General features: G+C 46.0%; 1 protein-coding gene across 6 annotated transcripts in view; it reads right to left on the bottom strand.

Annotated features, from left to right (window-relative positions):
• Positions 1-18,044, bottom strand: part of zeb2b (zinc finger E-box binding homeobox 2b) — a 77,640-nt gene that overhangs the window by 20,493 nt on the left and 39,103 nt on the right. The window contains exon 1 of one of the 6 annotated variants that reach the window (XM_029446113.1): positions 7,448-7,530. The exons of the other annotated variants lie outside the window; for them this stretch is intronic. The gene's annotated coding sequence lies outside the window, so the exon portion shown is untranslated. Of the gene's footprint in view, positions 1-7,447; positions 7,531-18,044 lie in introns of those variants that run through there. 6 annotated transcript variants of the gene reach the window in all.

The following is an 18,044-nucleotide window of genomic DNA, read 5'->3' as shown; positions in this document are numbered from 1 at the left end:
AGCGCGAGGCGAGCCAGAAACATGGCATCACATGGGGACACACCTCATTGGCAGCTTGTAGAAGAATGTTCTGCGGTAAGAGCCAATCATGGGAGGACCCAGACTTTGAGCCACCACGGTGACGAGCTGGAGGCTTTTTAATGTGCTTTAGCTGAATTTATGTTTCTGAGTAATACAAAAAAGCTGCACCGAGCTCATAAGTCCACAGATTTATATCTAATAGCTTGCAGAAGTCATGTTTTAGCATGTACATAAACAGTGTATAATATGCAAAAGGCCTCACTTTGTGTAATCCACCAGCTTAATTACATTTTATCTGCCGTATTCTGCCTTCCGAGGCCTGAAAGTGTCCCTGCCTCTTGAACTTTCCCAGAATCAAGAGCGCAAACCAGATGAAGTTCATGCATGAAGATATTATACATATGAAAAGATAAGCCTCCACACATCTCCTCCTCACACGTCTCCGTACGATTGACTGGTCTGCACTTGCCTTCAGCGAACAACTGCACAACAGGTGCAAATTAAAATGAAAACAGGGCTTTCAAACGTGGGAGGGGAGGCAGGGGGGAGGAGGGTGGCAGGCAGGCAGGAGGGGGGAGGCGGAGGAGGAGGGTGGGAGTGCGGTGACCTGCCTCGAATACCAATCGACGGAAGAAACAAAACCTTTTCAAGAGGTGTGATCACAAGGGTTTAGGCAAGTTCAGACTCAGTAATGCTCCTTGGAGATGACAAAAAGGCAACGGAGGCTGGAGACCCAGGAGCGAGAGAGACGTTAGGGATTCCTGGGTGGTCCACATCTACCTTGGTACAATTGATATCATGCCTTTGTCTGAAAAGTTATATATTTATTTAGAAAGAGGGGAGGCTTTACCTATTACCATATATTTAACTTATCACGCCCATGACTGAAACACATCTCGACGTCCCTTCAAAACATCAAAATGATCGTTTTGAAATTTGTGACCCGTCACCCCTGAGGTTTTGAACTTTTCTCAGCAATGTCCCATCAGCTCTGTGTCCCCCAACTTCCAGGGGAGGGGGGCGGCCGCGCGGGGCTGGTAGAACAAAAGGCCAAGAGGCTTGGGAAGCGATGAACCCGTCGCTGTGAACCTGATCTCTGGATGCAGATTCAATGACGGCGGAGCAGGGGCTGGCTGAATGAAATTATCTAAGGCTGGACAGGTTTTAAAGGGCCTATTCTTCCCCAATAAAAGGAGTGAGGGAGCTTCTTTTTGTTTAGCAACACATCCACCGCAGCAACGCACACCGTTCTGACTTCAATACTCCCACAAAGGGTGTGAGGGAATGCAGCTCGGAGGACTTTGCGTGCAACAAACTTTTCAGGGCGTAATTGAGAATTGAGAAGCAAAGTGGAGCTTTTGATTTTATTTTCGTCGCCAGTTTGAAGCATTTTCCCGTCTCCTGCTGTTTGTTCTTATCGCTGGTGACGTCTCGCTCTCAAGTTTCAGAACACATTTAAGCACGGGGAGGGGGGGAGGGGGGGCGTGGAACTGTCTCGGAAAGCTACAGTAGGAGCAATCTTCTCCAAACGTCAACTGTCTCCTCCGCATTCAACGTATACCTCCAAGAAGGCGAAATGACAGTGGGGTGCTCGTCAAGTCAAACGCGTAGTATTTACGTCAAGAAAGCCGCCATTGTTTAGGTGCCAGCGTTGACAAGAGCCTCTCCCTCTCCGAGCATGAAGCATCTATTGGTATTGTGTCACGCGACAAAGTAATTCTAACCTACTAATATTTCACAGGCGGTTATTTCGCCCCCCCGAACCTCGCTCTTAATCAGCCTTTTGTGTCGCCGAGGAGAGAGAAAGACAAAGAAAAGATAATGTTTACTTCTCCTCTCCTTTTCTTACCTTAAGTGTCATCCTCGACAAAAGCAATTACGGCTGCTGTTGTACAACTTGCTACCTGTTTAATGTTGCTTTCTTCTTCTATGGTTAATTTCTCCCAGCGTGTAAGGTAAATACAAGGAGCCTCTTTGACTTGAGTTTTGCACATAATTAAAATGACACATGTAACAGCGTAATTCTTGTTTAATACGGGGTTTTAAACTATCTGACATAACCCTTTCACAGGCCTGGCATTTGTCTGTCACTCACCCAAAAATAAAAGTACAGATGGGAGAGGAATATTGTATATTGATCAGGAGGCTAGAAGCATCAGGAGTGACAGCCGGAGAGAGAGAGCCAGAGAGCAACGCAGAAAGTCTTTAAAACCTCATCATTTCTTTTGATGAAGATAAATAAAGAAGAAGAAAAAACACAATGGCACAAGCAATACTTCAACTCTGGCAGGTTTCTGCAGATACTGAGAAGCCAGTGGAATTAATTTAGTGTCGAGAAACAAGCTCCAAATCTAAAATGATTGTATTTACAAAGCGTCAGGTTTGACGGCAAACAAATGGCTCCAGTGATCAAGAACGCCTTTAATGTCGGACTCGTAATCGACGGAGATAACTCACTTCTGACAACAGTTGTCTGACCACATGCTGGATTCAAAGACGCGGAACACACTCGGAGGAATAGACGGCCACCAACTTTTGTGCCTTTGATGTTGACCCTGTGCATCTGTTTAGCGAACAACCGTGCACGCATGGTATGTATGCACGGCACCTCTTTCAAGCTGAAAGTTTGCGGCACACAAAATCAAATGTGAAAATGAGCTTGCGTCGTCTGGGTGATGATTATCGGGTTCAGCTTCTGAAATGTAAAGTTCCAAATGATTTTCACTACCCACATATTCAGTACGGGTTAGGGTTAGGGTAGCGTCATTAAAGCAAACGTCTGATTGTTAGCAGCTGGAGAGGGAAGTGGAGGAGCGTTCCAGGTATTCGCGCATGTCGAGCGACTCCACATCTGAAATTGTGAGAAAAAGAGAAACTTTTCTCCAATTTGACACTTATTTTAACTTAAAGATATTCCCCTCTGCAGCCGCGAGCCAAGTTCAGAGGTGTTAGACCTGCACTCTGCTGAGGAAAACCATTTGACAACGCTAACAGGTATAATCACATTTATTTAACGATGCCAAAGTAGTCGCCCGGTGCCCAGAGGAGGCTGCAGTAAAAGCCCTTCCTGCTCCGGTTTCAGAGCCAGAGAGAAAGAGAGCTCTTTCTGTTCGGCGGGCCAACGGTAGAGGTGATCGCTGCAGGGAGAATGACTAACACCCACGTTCGCGCTCTCACACTAACCCCGGCTGACTTTTTAGTCGAGTGTCGGGGCTTAGCTCCAGGTGACACGCTCGGCCTCCTACGCCGATAATGAGCCAGGACATTCTCCCTATTGGACGATAACTGCTCACGCTCGCTCCCTGTCTCATGAATGTGAGCCAAGCGGATCACCTGGATGGCTCCGAGGGAGATCGCGAAGCAGGAGTGCTCTGTTAGTCGGCGTGTGTGTGTGTGTGTGTGTGTGTGTGTGTGTGTGTGTGTGTGGGAGAGCATTAAGGTGGAAGCGAGGTCGCTGCCTTGTGGCTACGGACAGCGTAGTGGATTCTCATGATGACCTTTTGTCTGCCATTGTTCCTGTCTGCAACAGTTTAAACAATAAGTCTTAATGTCTCCAGTCTGATGAAACCTCTCACCTACACCTCATCTTCTATTTTATATAAACTAAATGTCTTATTAGTTCATGTGTTCATGAAGTAAGACACTGACAACAAAACTAAAACATATATATTGTTTGTAAATGCAGATTAAGACACAAACTATTTCTATTTTAAAGACACTTTTCCTTTCATTTTTTAAAGGAAAACTAAATTCAGATTTAACTACAAATGCCAGACAGTTAAAACCACTTGAATTAACTTTCATTTAAAGCCTCACAGTTCCTCAAATAACACCAGCACATGTCTCAGGTGATGATTTCCCCCGCAGGGAACGCTGCCGCCGTCTCGGAGAGAACTCAAACCCAAGTCACGGCAGACAAAAGAAAAGCAGACATGTTTGGATATTTTGTGCTATCTTGTCTCAGTATAATGGTGTGATCGAGCACAAGGGGCAAATCAGGGCCAAGTCGGTGAAAGGACGGTGGCAGAGGGCAAACAAAAGCCCTGAAAAGAGACAGAGAGAGAGTGAGGGGTGAGGGCCAGAGAGGGGAGGGGGCGACTTGGGAGAGACGATGAATGGTGAAAACTCACTGAAGTGTAAACGCAACCTGGGAGTGTGTGTGTGTCTGTCTGGACAGTGTGTGTGTGTGCGTATGTCTATTAAAGAGGGGGAGGGGTGACGCTGTGTGTTTGACTGATATGAGTCGTTAGAGAGAAAATTGTTTGACGATTTCGGTGCTTAAGAGATGCTTTTTTAAAACTATTTTAAAAAGAATAGCAAAATAAATCTTTCAGGGTAAAAGAGCAGCCGGTTAATTCAACATTTACTGCGACTGAATTTAACAGACGAGGAGAAAATGTCTCCTTCTTGTTGATGGTTTGACACTAAAAGTTACATTTTAGAGCTTTAAAAAGATGCGTTCGCGTGCAAACACCTAAATAAGTGTATGTTTGCAGCACGTCGCCCCGCATCCGTCACATCTCCGCGTGTCCACGAGCAGCTCCTCGCCGCAGCACTGACTCTAATTCAATTAAAGTCCCATTTATTTGCCGAGGAGGCCGGAGCAACAGGCTGGGGAGGGAGAGGCGGGCAGAGAAAGCTTCGAGGTTTACTCAACAGCTCAGAGGTCCCACCTTTGCTGGGTCCTGCATGGATTCACCATCTGTGCCCCCCCCTTCCCCTCCCCCTCCTCCCCCAGTTCACACATGTTCCTGCCTCCAACAAATGTTCGAAGTAAACCTCCCCCCTCCTCCTCCTCCTCTTCCTCCTCCTCGTCACACAAGCCAAAGAAGAAGAATAAAAAAGACACACAAAAGCTTCCCCTGGCTGCCCTCAGGACTCCCAGGCCAGGAGAGTGGGAGGGAGAATTCAGAGAAGAAGAACAGAAGAGGGAAATGTTGGTAGGGAAGGGGGGAGGCACTGTGTGTGCAGGGAGGGGTTTAGAGAATATATATTTCTTATTCCGGCTCAGGTGAGCTTCCTGATGTTACCCTGACACACGTCGAGCGACGGGAAGAGGGGGGAAAAGCGGTTAAAATTAGAAAATTTAATTTATTTGATAATTTCCCAGAATAATTAGAGTTAATATGGGTTAATTAATATGCAAATCTCTCAGCAGATGTTCGGCAGCCAGGCTGCGCGCGGCTGAGGAAAAACAGCCCCCTTCTACTTTCTCCTGCCTGGTTTTGGCTGTCAGTTATTGGGCCGTAATTACTGTAACTAACCAAATACACACACAGAGGGGAAAAAAGAAAACGTTTGCCGGGTGAACTGCTTCCAGTTCCAGAGTCGTCGCAGGCAAAGCGCTTGCTTCTCACACACATAAGAGAGACCATCGCTAATTTCCCCTCCACTATAAAGGCTCTTTTTATGCTCCGAGCTGAATGAATGCAGCGAGTACTTTAAACTATTTGAAATTTGCGGGGCTTTGTGTGTGTGCCGATGTATAAATGTAAATTGTAAAGAAGGAGAAGCAGCGAGCGACTGCTGTGACAAGAGCACCTGCACGTCAGTGTCGAGCAGAACACACAGCTAATAAAGCAAACGTGTGGAATCTGTCCTACAATAAAGGGCCGGCACGTGTTTACGTGTGTGTGCAGCCATAAGCATGTATTAATACGAGCAGCAATACTCAGAATTAAATGCAGTAAAAATATCTGTTTATACATTTTTGGAGTTTTATTTTCACTAACAAATTAAATTTCTCAAATTCTGACAATTTAATTTAACAATTAAATAATGGACGACAATTTGTGATCAAACAGGTAAAATGTTTACAGGTTTTAAACATTCATTCGCTTCTCAAATGACAGAAGAAAGAATTTAAAGACGTGGTTTTCAGTATTTTCTGTATTTTATATAAATAATTGATCAATTAATCTAAAAAATAATCAAGAGGTTCATGGATGATGGAAATAATGACGAGTTGCAGCTCTGACATGAAGAATTACTCTTCTGGTTTGTATTCTTGTGGGAGGAGGGAAGGGTTACCTTTAATAGAACAATTTAATTCATGAATTCTTCCCTGGGGAGGGAGAAAAATATAAGAGCCTATCTCAGGGTGCTTGCCAGGGTTCTCCTGTGGTCAGCTCTCTTCAATAATAATGTGTTTCCGATAGCAGGGAGTGCGTGTGCGTGTGTGTGTGCGTGTGTGTGTGCGTGCCAAAAGCAGAGACTGTTATCTAAATCGTTCTTCTTTCTCTACGGAGTCTCACTCTTTCTCTCTCTTCGTTTCCACTCCTCCTCCTCCTGCCCAGTCTCAAAGGGACACCGTGGCTCAATGCCATGAGTCTACGCCCCGGCCTACACACATGCGCGCGCGCTTCACACACACACACCTACATGTAGGACGCAACTGCAACATAAAAACAGACGCACACACACATGACGAAGCGACATGCGGAACATTTATATAAATAGGAGCACAAGCTTTCACACGTGTAAAAAAACCCACTTGCACACAGGGACACTGACAAACACACACCGTGTTCACACACACTCAGGTGGCACAATCTGCTGACACGGCCTCGTATCAGGTTAGATTTTGAGGTGGAGCAAGGGTGGGGGCGTCAAATTGATAGTCACAGCCTTCTGTTATCAGTTCTGACTGTTTAATATTGAACCCTGGCTTCGTGTGTGTGTGTGTGTGTGTGTGTGTGTGTGTGTGTGACGGCCCCATGAGAGCCGGTGTGGCCTTGCAGTACTTTGTGCGCAGCGCCACCACGATAACACATCTGCTTTGGGTTCATCTGTTTATGAATCACTCTTATCTGCCCTGGAAGTGCTACAGCGCTCCTGTGTGTGTGTGTGTGTGTGTGAGTGTGTTTATGTGTGTAAGTGTGAGTGTGTGGGAGTGCACGTCTGTGTGTGTTTCTCTGCAGGCTTGTGTCATTGCGAGTATTTACAAGAGTGGAAACAAACCACAACTTGTACCTGAGTTCATTTAGATTTTACAGCGAACACAACGCTCCAGAGAAACGGCAGGACAGGTGAAGCACAGCTACAGGTCACATGCTACGGGACAGGTGGTGTGCCACCTATGAGGAGCCTCTCTCCCTCGCAGCACAGAGAGGCAAAATCCAGCAATTCTTCATCCCTGACGGCCCCCACGTGCCTCGTTTTTAATAAAAAAGAATCTATAAAAATAAATTACTTGCACTAAGTATATGCAAATTCAAATGTAAGCAATCATTGCAAAATTAATTTTGCCAGAACTGATTAAAAGCTTTAATAAATCTATATACAGTATTGCGCCAATCTGATATTGTAAATTTATTACGCTCCCTGTAAGATTAATTAGAAAGCTACGGTAACATATTGCACTGCCAGGACAGATTACTGTACTTTTTTGTTAATAACAGTTAAGCAGAACCTGAGCTGTAATTACCGGCTAACAGAAGCTTTTGATGCTGCGTTCCTTCACCAGGAGGAGGAAGAACGAGATCCAGGCGGTGAAAAGAAACAAACGAAGGCTTCTCCTCTCACATGCTAACGCATCTATTTTGGAAGGAAAATAATTAATCACTGCTTGAAGTTCATCTTTTAATATTGCAAAGAAAATCAAGGGAATCCAGGCTGGAACTGAGGACCTGAATTAAAAAGTATCCTCATTGGGTTTGTGAGTTGAGCAAGGCATCGCCGCCGCCGCCTGGGTTAGGGGTTGAATTCCCTCTTCAACTCTATTAAAACAAGATGAAAGCCTCGTTCTGCTAGAATCCTCTTTTTGTTTCAAAGCAAAGCACCTCGCAGCTGTTACAGGCATTCATCCCAGACACTTTCACCTTTCTCCTCAGACACCAGAACTGCCGAGCCGGCCGCCAGATAGCAGCGAAAACAACCGGTTTGATCTGGCCAAGGTTGTTTTGCATTCCTGTCCACAGCAACGGGGCCATGGCCACGTTTATCTCAGCACAACAGCACCTGAGAGCTAACACAACTGTTTCTCACCCTGGCCACAACACTCCTCAGAAGGAGCGACGGAGACTTTGTGTGACTTTGTGCAGTTGTTATGTTCCTGTGGGACGAGGGGATGACCACTCCTGCTTCTTTGTCTTTCTTTAACGTAAGTAGTCTTGAACTGAGGCGGACAAAGACAAGGAGAAGCAGAGTGAGACCTCTCGCTGTCATAAAACTCTGCCAGTCACCAGCTGTTTAAAGGTCGATCAATGTGTGTGTGTGTGTGTGTGTGTGTTGAGGGGGAATGGAGGAGGGAGTCAAGCAGGGACCTCAGATGGACTAAAGAGATCAGACAAGATGAACCGGAGGGGTGGGGGGTCCAGGTGAGGGGCCACAGGAGGGTGAGGAGGGGGGATGAGGAGGGTTGAGTCCTCTTCTTCCTCTCTGGTCCGAGCCAATCTTGGGGCCCAGGGCCTCATTCACATGGTAATGAGAGTGTAAAATCACATCTGTTACCCCCACCAACACACACGCACACACACACACACACGTGCACACACACACACACAGACAGAGCAGACCTTTGTCACCTGAATAGCATCCCCACCAGGTATCAAACAAGCACCAGGAAATGGGAAGTGTGTGTGTGTGCCTCATCCCCAGCAGGCAACCGGCAAACTGGGCTCTCCAATCAGTAAATCACACACACACACACACACACACACACACACACACACACACACACACACACACACACACACACACACACACACACACACACACACACACAGGAGAGCTGGCCTGGGCCCTCGCAGAGAGGGAGAGCCCTCTGGAGAAAGGCGACTCTCTGACACTGTTACCAACTTCCCAATTAGCTGCCAGCCAGCCAGAGGAGGGGGGTGGGGGTGGAGGGGTGGGGGTTAGAGGGGAGGAGGGGCTGCAGTTTGGACAGATAGGGGGCATAGCTTATTGTCACGGCAACGACCTGAGCGTCAAAAAACGTCTCCTGGAAGTTTCTTTCTTTCTTTCACGTGATTTTACAGTCAGATGTGTGAAGTTTGAGCCGCCTGCAGGTCCGTATCTGTATCTGTGGCGAGCAGAGTGCACGCCACTGAGTGCAGCACAATGCTGTGAGCTATAGGAAGAACGGGTATTCTAAGGATGTAAACATTTCTCATTTCTGTATCGATTTTAGTTCACATTCGTGGCCTTACTGCGATAACCGACTGGATGTGAGATTTTGCACACCTTCTTATCTGCATGCGTGTGTGTTCGACAGTGCTAACGGCAAGGTACGCCAGGTGTAAGACAGCAGCGAGATGACACAACTTAACCTCTCTCTCGATCTCGGTAAACGGTACAAACAGGCAGCGCTGCAGTCGGAGGCCCCAGAGCCCGTGACTTATACATGACGTGGGTGGGAGTAAACAGGAGCAGAGCGAGGCATTTCGTTTCCTTTTTTCCCTCTTTGCCAGTTGCATTTTTTTTCATGTTGTACCTGTCTTTTTTATCTAGCCGCAGGGGGGCGAAAACTACACTTTTAATTACATGGTGGGAGTTGAGGATGGAAGCAGGGGGAGGGAGCACGGGGGGGGGGGGGGGGGGGGGTGGATACCTTGGGCTCTATCACATATCGTGCTACACCTTAATAAGAAAGCTAAGACCTTAACAGGGAAGTTCAACACATCCACCTCCATGTTTACAGGTGCAGTCTCTAATATATCAATTTATTTAATTTTGTTTGTCTTTAACTGCAAGATTATCTTAATTTCTGCCACTTAAATCACCTCCCGACTGTATATTTTCCATTGTAGACGTATAACGGAGGTTGCTATCAGTGTGCAATGAGTGCAATTATAAGATAATTGGCTTAAATTCCCAGAATGACAACATACAGTATAAAGGTAATAATAAGGGTCGGAGTTATAGCAGCCGCATGATAGGTGAAAAAAATACTCTAATGATGATGTCCAACAAAAAGTAGCGGGGCGAAGGAATTAAATCAAGAAATGAAAAACGATCTATAATTGTTTTCGGTCAATTTATAATTATGTTGCAGGTATTAAACTGCAGTTCTTACCCTGAGCGACATTAACCATTAATTCCTAGTTCACAAAAATTACAAGCAACAATGGACGAAGGAGTGAACGCTGCTCACACGCTGCCTTTTGATGCCTTGTTGTGCACGTATATGTAGACTTATTGCACATTGGAGGGATTTGTCACACATTATTACATTACTGAAAGTAGTTTGGTGAGTATGTATACCTTCGGTTTAAGATAATTAACCTCTCTATGCAGAGACAAGTCAAAAGAAAAGCTACGGTTGCATAGACTCATATATGGCTTCCATACTTGAGTAGCTCTATTGGCATGACGCGAACGGCTGCAACACATGCACATTCACACACTCTGTAGTCTCCATATACTGTAAGTAAAAAGGAAATTTTGATCTAAGGCTTTCCCCCCCCACACCTACCCTTGGGTTCTGCCTCCCCGTGTTTCTGTCAATCCTCTCCTTTTTTTGATCAGTGGCTTGAAAGAGTGGAGCATGTGTGAGTGCTCAGGTACCTGGGGTATGCCGAGGTGCTAATTAGCTCAGCAGGATAATTGATGTGTAGATTACACCGTTGAACAAATGCTCTGACTTGTTTGTTCTTCGCACTTCTCAGCCTCAGTGTGAGGGAAAAAAAAAATCCTTCTCCGCCGCACCTCCCACCCCCCTTTTACCTCAGCCCTAATAAACAATTTACCTGCCTTGTAAAGGAGGTGGTTAAGCCTGCCAAGGCAAAGGGAAAACAAAGAGGGGGTTGCACTGGAGTTCATTTCCCACAGGTGGAACTACCGTCTCCTGTGCTTCAAGACCTGCCTCTATTCCCTGGTGTTAGCAAGGCTGGCTGTGGAAGAAGAGTATGTGTATATACGCTTTGCCAAACCCTGAAGGAGAGGATGGCGAGCATACATAATTCCAAAAGGGAAACAATTTAAAAAATGAAAGAGCATGCCATTAAGAGCGCCGGTAGGCTTCCATTGTTCTGCCCCCCCCCCCCCCCCCTCCTATAATGCTATTTCCTCCATCTTTTGTCTTTGGGACGCTATTATTAGCCGAGCGTGCACGCGAATAACCTCCCCCTCCCACCCGTGTCCGTTCAATAGGGTTTGAATTTGCTCATTAACAGCTAAGAATCCGCAAACACATTCGCCGGAGCTTTTGCTACTGCTAATAAACTAATCATGCCCTCTCGTCTAATTGGGAAATAGAATGAGGGGAGGAATGAGAGCTTCGCCTGAGGATTTTAGGAGCTGGGTTTCTATCGCGCTGGCAGAGAAGTGGAAGTGGAGCCCATTAGCAGGACAGATGTAGAGGCAAAAGGTGAACGGCTGAGACGTCGGCTCTGTGCCACAGTGCTGGACCGCCCGTAATCTGTCACCCGCACTAGTTTACAAGTTAAACACATTATTGTGCTTATTGAGTCTCATTTCTAGGATACATAGCGCTGGCTGCTTTTTTCTCTCTCCCTGGTGGAGCGCTTACAAACCTGCCACGGAACTGTCACTGCATGCAAGCTATTACCATTTCTCTTAGCGGTCCTGATTAGTCAGGCAGACAGGGCAGAGAGAGAGAGCACAACGAGAGAGAGAGAAGGGAACTAAGCCAAGACACAAAGTCTTGCACTCATTGTTTCTTGATACTTCCTTCACATCCCTTAGAAACCTCGTCTCATCGGCTCAAGAAGCCCCCAAATGGCTTTCCAGGTCTCCAATTTTTACAGCTCCCGGAAGTCATATCATTGCTATTTTCCTGTGCAAGGGGCAATGATTGCGCAGTGTAAACGAAAGGTTCTGCAAGATGTCCAATAATGCTGTTAACTCTGTGTTTACCAATGAATTAAAGCCCACCAGGACATAGTTCAGCCATGAAAAATGCACTCAATACAGCCTCCCTCAAGAAGATCATTTTATTCTCTTGTTATTGTGTTAGTGGCCTTAGGCACCTCGAGTTTGCTATGTCGGTGTGATAAGGGAGAAAAAAGATGAGTTCTCTTTTTTAGATCAACCCTGAACTCCCTGGGACAGATTACCGTGTCATCGAAAACCCGGGGCGGCATGTTTGGACTACACCAGATTGGGAGTCTTGCTGACTAACTGGCAGTTTCCGTCGCCAACCTGATAACTCTCCTCCAACATCCCTCACCCCGGCCCAGCCAGCAAGCCAGCCAGCAAAGCAGGCAAGCACTTTTTTTTTTTGTTTTTCCTCCCTGCCTTTTTCCTGTCGCCATCTCGGTATTTAATCTAACACCGGCAGGCGGCAAGAAGGGTTTACTTTTCCCCCCTCAAAGACAGCATTGCAAAGGCGGAGAAGGCAAAAGTGGGAGGAAGAGAGCCGAGCACTCAGGCAGGGAGGGACAGGGGAGTCTAGGCAAGGCACAGGAAACCTGGGCCAAGCGTCACTTTTAACAAAAGCCTTTCATCTTTCTCTCCGCTTTCTCCCAAGACAGTGCGCTTCCAGCAGTGGGATCCTTTTAAGTACATACCTGATAAGGAAACTTTTTTTCTTCCCTTTCGAGAGCGCATAAAGGAAAAGTATACCCCTCCCACACACATATACACACATCCCAGTGCAGTTAAAACCCTCTCATCGCTTTGAACGGCAGATACTGTCCCTTTTATCCCCGGCAAGCAGGTTTCCTATGGCTATTAACTCATTCAAAACAGGTAATTACGGCGGGCAAACAGAGACGCCACGGATCAGAGCGAGCCGCTCAGGCCCACTCCACCTTTGCAATCAAACCAGGCGACGTCTGAGCTAGTGAGTTAACAGGACAGAGGTAGTCGAGAATCCATTTGCGGATAACTGCACCTAATCCATTTTAGTCAGGAGTCGCTGTGGCAGGGCTGTGTGTGCACCGGGGGAGGACCCGTGGGATGTCTCTGATGGAGAGGTCATAAATCACAGAGAAGAAGTTGAGAAAGTCGAGCTCCCACGGAGGGAGAAAGGTAGCAGACGGGCGGGGGTAACGCCCCTCAGAGGAAAACAACCGAGGCTATCATCACCTTAGTTGAAATACCAGCAACCTCAGGCCAGCCAAACAATGCCCTCTTCCCTGTGGTATGAGAAGAGAAGGATTCATGCAGAACCTCTGGTGGGTGGTTGTTATTGTGGGACAATTCCCCAAAGTGTAGTTAACATAGCATGAGCCAGTTGGTGGACATTTTTATCCAAAGTGCCTCGCTGTATACATTTTTACCATTGGGTGATCCCAGTGGGAGTTGGACTACTAGACTGGCAGTGTTAGCAACTTGCTCAGGGGGAAATGAACCTTTAACCCTCCCAGAGATGGCACTTGAGCTCCAATGCAGAACACGCAACCCTAGCAGTTTGTGTTCAAAGAGATGATGACAGAAAATTGGGAATGAGAGAGGACAGAGAAGAGAGAAAATCTTAACTCAATCTCAGGAGCCAAGTAGGCCTTTTTTCACCTATCGTCTCATCTGTACAGGAAGTGAATGGCGCCCCAGGGGAGCACTCACTCTTTCCTTCCTCGTCTCCTTTTTTCTCTCCGCTGTTTGTTGTTTCAGGTAATGAAAACAGAGCGGCTGACAGAGACGTTTTCATGTTGTTTTCGTGACCCAAACGACATGCCAGAGCCTCCCGCAACGCTTATTCAAGCCAGAGGTGAAGTTTGACAAGATCCTTAAACATTCTCCCCCTCTCGCCTTCTCCCTCCCTCCACTCAAATTTTGAAGCAATCTGTTGCGTAAGAAACTCCCTGTATCTATGGTAATGGGCAGCTAATTGATCCCATGGGGTTTCGCTGGCATGGGGAGAACTTATTTACTCTTGCGACAGAGGGGTATTTCAGCTCAGACATTTTTCTCCCTCCCTTCAAGCCTTCCTCTAATGTGACTATAACTCTCAAATTCTCTTATCTGTACAGGGCACGGTAAGGTGCAAAGGGGGCCAATGTCTACACATTTTCCCATTTGAGAAGCATGTGTTCGTGGGGTGACAACCAGCCACCCATTGCACCGCAGAGTGGAACCAATCAGGCTTTAACACCTTGACTTTTCTCTCCAAATGTGGCCTACCGCTGCTGAGCTGCTTCACCCGCCTCGACGTCAGTACTACAAATTGGCTTCCAACAGGAATCCAAGGTGCCAAAGAGCCATTAGACGGACAAAGGCTCAAAGTCTACCCAGGGATTAATGTGTCAAAATCCGTGTGTGATACACAGGAATCAACCCTCTTCATTAGGGCTTGCTATAAAGGAACAAGAAAGATTTCCTCTCTGCCAACATCACTTCATCTCAGTATGCACTCTGCTCTTCTTCTTCTTCTTGTAAAGGTAATTTAATAGTGGCTGGAGGCTGCCAATAGAACCTAAGGTTCAGGACATTTCAGGCATTTACCTGCTCCTTTCATTAGGTGTGAGGTGCTTCAGCAGGCTCCCCATAAATGTGTGGATCAGTTCTTCAGCTATTAATGGACACTTTTAGTTTAACCGTGTCGACTAAATGCTACGTTTTTATTCCGTGCCGACAAGGCCCAAAACAGAACAGCACAACTGCTGACTCATTTGACATTTGACCTGTTCTAAATGTAGTTTCACAGGCTGTAAAGAATGTTAAATGGTATATACTGGTGGATGCATCATCGTGATGAAAAGCACCAACAAAACACCTGCACCACTGGGCGACAACAGGCCCGATTGTCAGCGAAGGCCATCTCCAATTAAACAAAGTCGTAATCTGCCCCTGACAGAGCGGATTAGGCTTTGTCCTGGTGGGGGCCTCATAGGGGGGCAAAGAAGGAGGAGGAGGAGGAGGAAGAAGGCAGTTAACCATGGCTGGCGACTTAATTTCCTGTGAATACGCCCTTGTATCCTCCCATGGAGTTACCTGACTCAGCGCAGTCAGTCGGCCGCTGGCTGACTGGCCGGTCGGTCGGCTGACTTGCCGTCTTGCTTGTGGGACTCAAATCCTGTCCGAGATAACAGCTAATCATTTGTCACCCCGAGAAGCAATTCCCTCCAATCACCCGGGAAAAGAGCGCCACTTTATTCCGCGCTGCTGTCAGGATGGCAAGAAATTACATTCGGCCATGCTTTCCCCCCTCATCTCCCCACCCCCAAATCTCTCCTGAGCCCCGTTTGGAACAACAGAACAACAGCTGACGAGATTGGAAATGAACGTGTTTCCAACCCCAAACACATCCATACAGTACATGTTTCTATTACTACACCTGTTAGGATGTTCCTTCAAATGATTTATTTCCTCCACTCTAACCCCAAAAACCAACCGTGGCGTTTAACCCCAAACCTGCTCGATCACAAATCTAAATGTACGGAAGAATCTTTGTTTTTCAAAATCATTTGCGAACAGAAATACAAGAATACACAATCACACAGGAGCTTTGGGAAGCTCGGAGAAAACACATGAATGCAGGCCTGGATACAACACGCACACGCACACGCACACACACACACACATACACACACACACACACACACAGTATGTCCATGCAGCTGTTTCCCTTTTGGGATTCCTTGAGTTGTGACACTCTCTGCTTTCTGGGTTAGACAATCATTTATATGGAACAGCCGGAGCTGAGGAGTTACAACCTCTGCTCGAGCCTCGACATGTTCACAAACTAAATGCATGAGTGACATCCAAGACATTTAGAAAATGCTCTCTTACATATCTAACATACACAACACAACTTTAAGGGTAACACTGAACAGGAAACTCCCAGATCGGGTTATAATCACACACATCTACACCTTTCTATTGCACGCCGTTAAACATGTCTCCACCTCAGTTTTCCCGAGACAAAGAAAAGTCTCTTGCAGTTTCCAAGTGAACTTTGTCCTCATCCTCTGTTTTGAAATGTGTTTCATTCTCTTGGTCTCGAGCCAAAAGAGCCATTTCACCAGAATTCACTTTTATGTCCAGATTCTCTGAAACTCCTGATATCCAGGCAGCTTGCCATTTTCTATTGAACTTTGTGTTGGCTTTCAATATAAATATTGCAATTCTCTTTGTCAAACTGCATTTCTTAAATGTTAACATTACATTCATCAGGTAGATTCTTAAAAATAATATAAGAACCAGAAGATCCCAGAGCAACGCGGCTCTTCTGCTAAACGCTGCTCAGTGCATTACTGCCACAAGAGCTGAATGACGGGAAAGCAAAGCAGTTCATAAGGTTTCATATTCTGAGTTAGTGAACTGACTGGCTCTGGGACGGCTGCCCACACTGCATTGGCCATACTTAATTACATTATGCATGGCATGGAGATATTCATAGCATACATGAACAGAGAATTAAAAGGAAAAAGAGACGATATTGCCAGTGTGGAAAAGGACCTCTGACATTGAACGAATTTTGTGATGCATTTAAAAAAGGCACCATCCTATTAGATTAGCAATGCTAAATTAACGACAATTTAGAAAGAGAAGAAGAAGTCCAACCTGAGAAGAGATCAGTGCGGCGGTGACGTCTGGGAGACACTAGCTTGTTGATGGCATAATGCTAAGTCTGTGTGTTGAAGATAAGAGTGCCATACAGTAGGCCCGAGGCCCAATGCTGTGTGTGTGTGTGTGTGTGTGTACGGATGTGTCTTATGTGTCAGAGAGTGGGGGGAGGATGTGTGTTTGTACACAGATATATACGAGTGTGTGTGTGTGTGTGTGTGTGTTAGCGTGCAAGACAAATGAGAAAGGTGCTTGGCGGTGTGAAGCGACTTATCTCTCATTATGGAAAACAGTGGCTGAATAAGACGGTCGATAGAAGAGAAACAATTAGAGAAAAGCATCCGGGACTGAGTGTAGATTGTTGAGGTGCAGCTATAGGTGTGTGTGCATGTGTGATAGATATCGAGAGGGGTGAACACAGCCGTGGAACCAGGTTACAGGTTACGTGAGACAGACGAGCTGAGAACGATTGCCTAAGCGTCGACTTTGAAGAAGAAATGTGAAAAATTGATTGTTTCAAGCCGACACACTTTTTTAAAATTTTTATTTTAAGGTAGTATTTGGAAAACGCTCCATCGTTAAATGGATGAAGCAATCTTTTTTTTTTTGCGCAGGCACAAATACCAAGGGAGATGTCTGACTTTTCTCAGGTTTTACTGAATAATGTATGCATACTTTCACTTGGGCATGATGAAGCAATTTTGGCCTTTAAAAACCTGCGAGAACAGGGGCGGGCTTCACTTCCTGCACGTTTGAATAATTCAGACAGCCAGGTGGAGAGTCTCAGAATACTTGCTGCTATCTTTTTTTTGCTGGAATGTAAAAGAGCTGGGTGCTTATTCAAGATGTCCTCATGAAAGATTAAAATAGGTGTTAAGATAGGGGGCCAAACAGCAAGAGATGTTGTGTTGCGTAAACAAAGCGTGGGTTGTCCAAAATGATGCATCCTTTCTGACACTCTGACGAAATTCAAATTTGTAGAACGTTTTTAAGGTCACAAAATAAATACATAAAAACCTGACCTTCTTCTTCTCCTCGCCATGTTTTCACCTACATGTGAACATTCAGGTTCAGTCTGCCGCTGCACTCTTTGCAAGTCACTCTGGATAAGAGCGTCAGCTAAATGGCTAAAATGTAAATGTAAAATGACAGGCCCTGGAGATCTCCCTGCCCTGGATGTGTGTGTGTGTGTGTGTGTGTGTGTGTGTGTGTGTGTGTTTTCCATGGAGTTCAGGTTTGCCCTTGATAAAAGAGGGGAGAAAAGAAGGAAAATATATTTGTGCCGAAGGAGAGAAAAATGAATAGAGGGATTTGGCGTCACAAAAGTGTGTCTGACAGGTTGAAGGGCTGGAACCGCGAGCGAACGGACACCTTGGTGGGTTTCCTGAAGTGGCGGCTCCCGAGCAGATATGAAAGAAGAATGTATGACAGCGGGAACATTGAAGGGTTCAACACAGGATGTGCAGAACTAACAATCACAGTGCTACCTATCAAACCCTAAGTGTGTTGTGTAATGGGACCATTCAAAAAGTTGCACGTCAGAAAATGAGCAATTACTAAAAGAAAACATGTCAGTAAGTAACACTTCCACGGCCTGGATCTCCTGTATTTCA

The sequence above is a fragment of the Cottoperca gobio genome, chromosome 2 (genome assembly GCF_900634415.1).
Source record: "Cottoperca gobio chromosome 2, fCotGob3.1, whole genome shotgun sequence".
NCBI lineage: Eukaryota > Metazoa > Chordata > Actinopteri > Perciformes > Bovichtidae > Cottoperca > Cottoperca gobio.
Note: the sequence above shows the minus strand (reverse complement) of the source record. Positions and strands in the feature narration are given on the sequence as shown.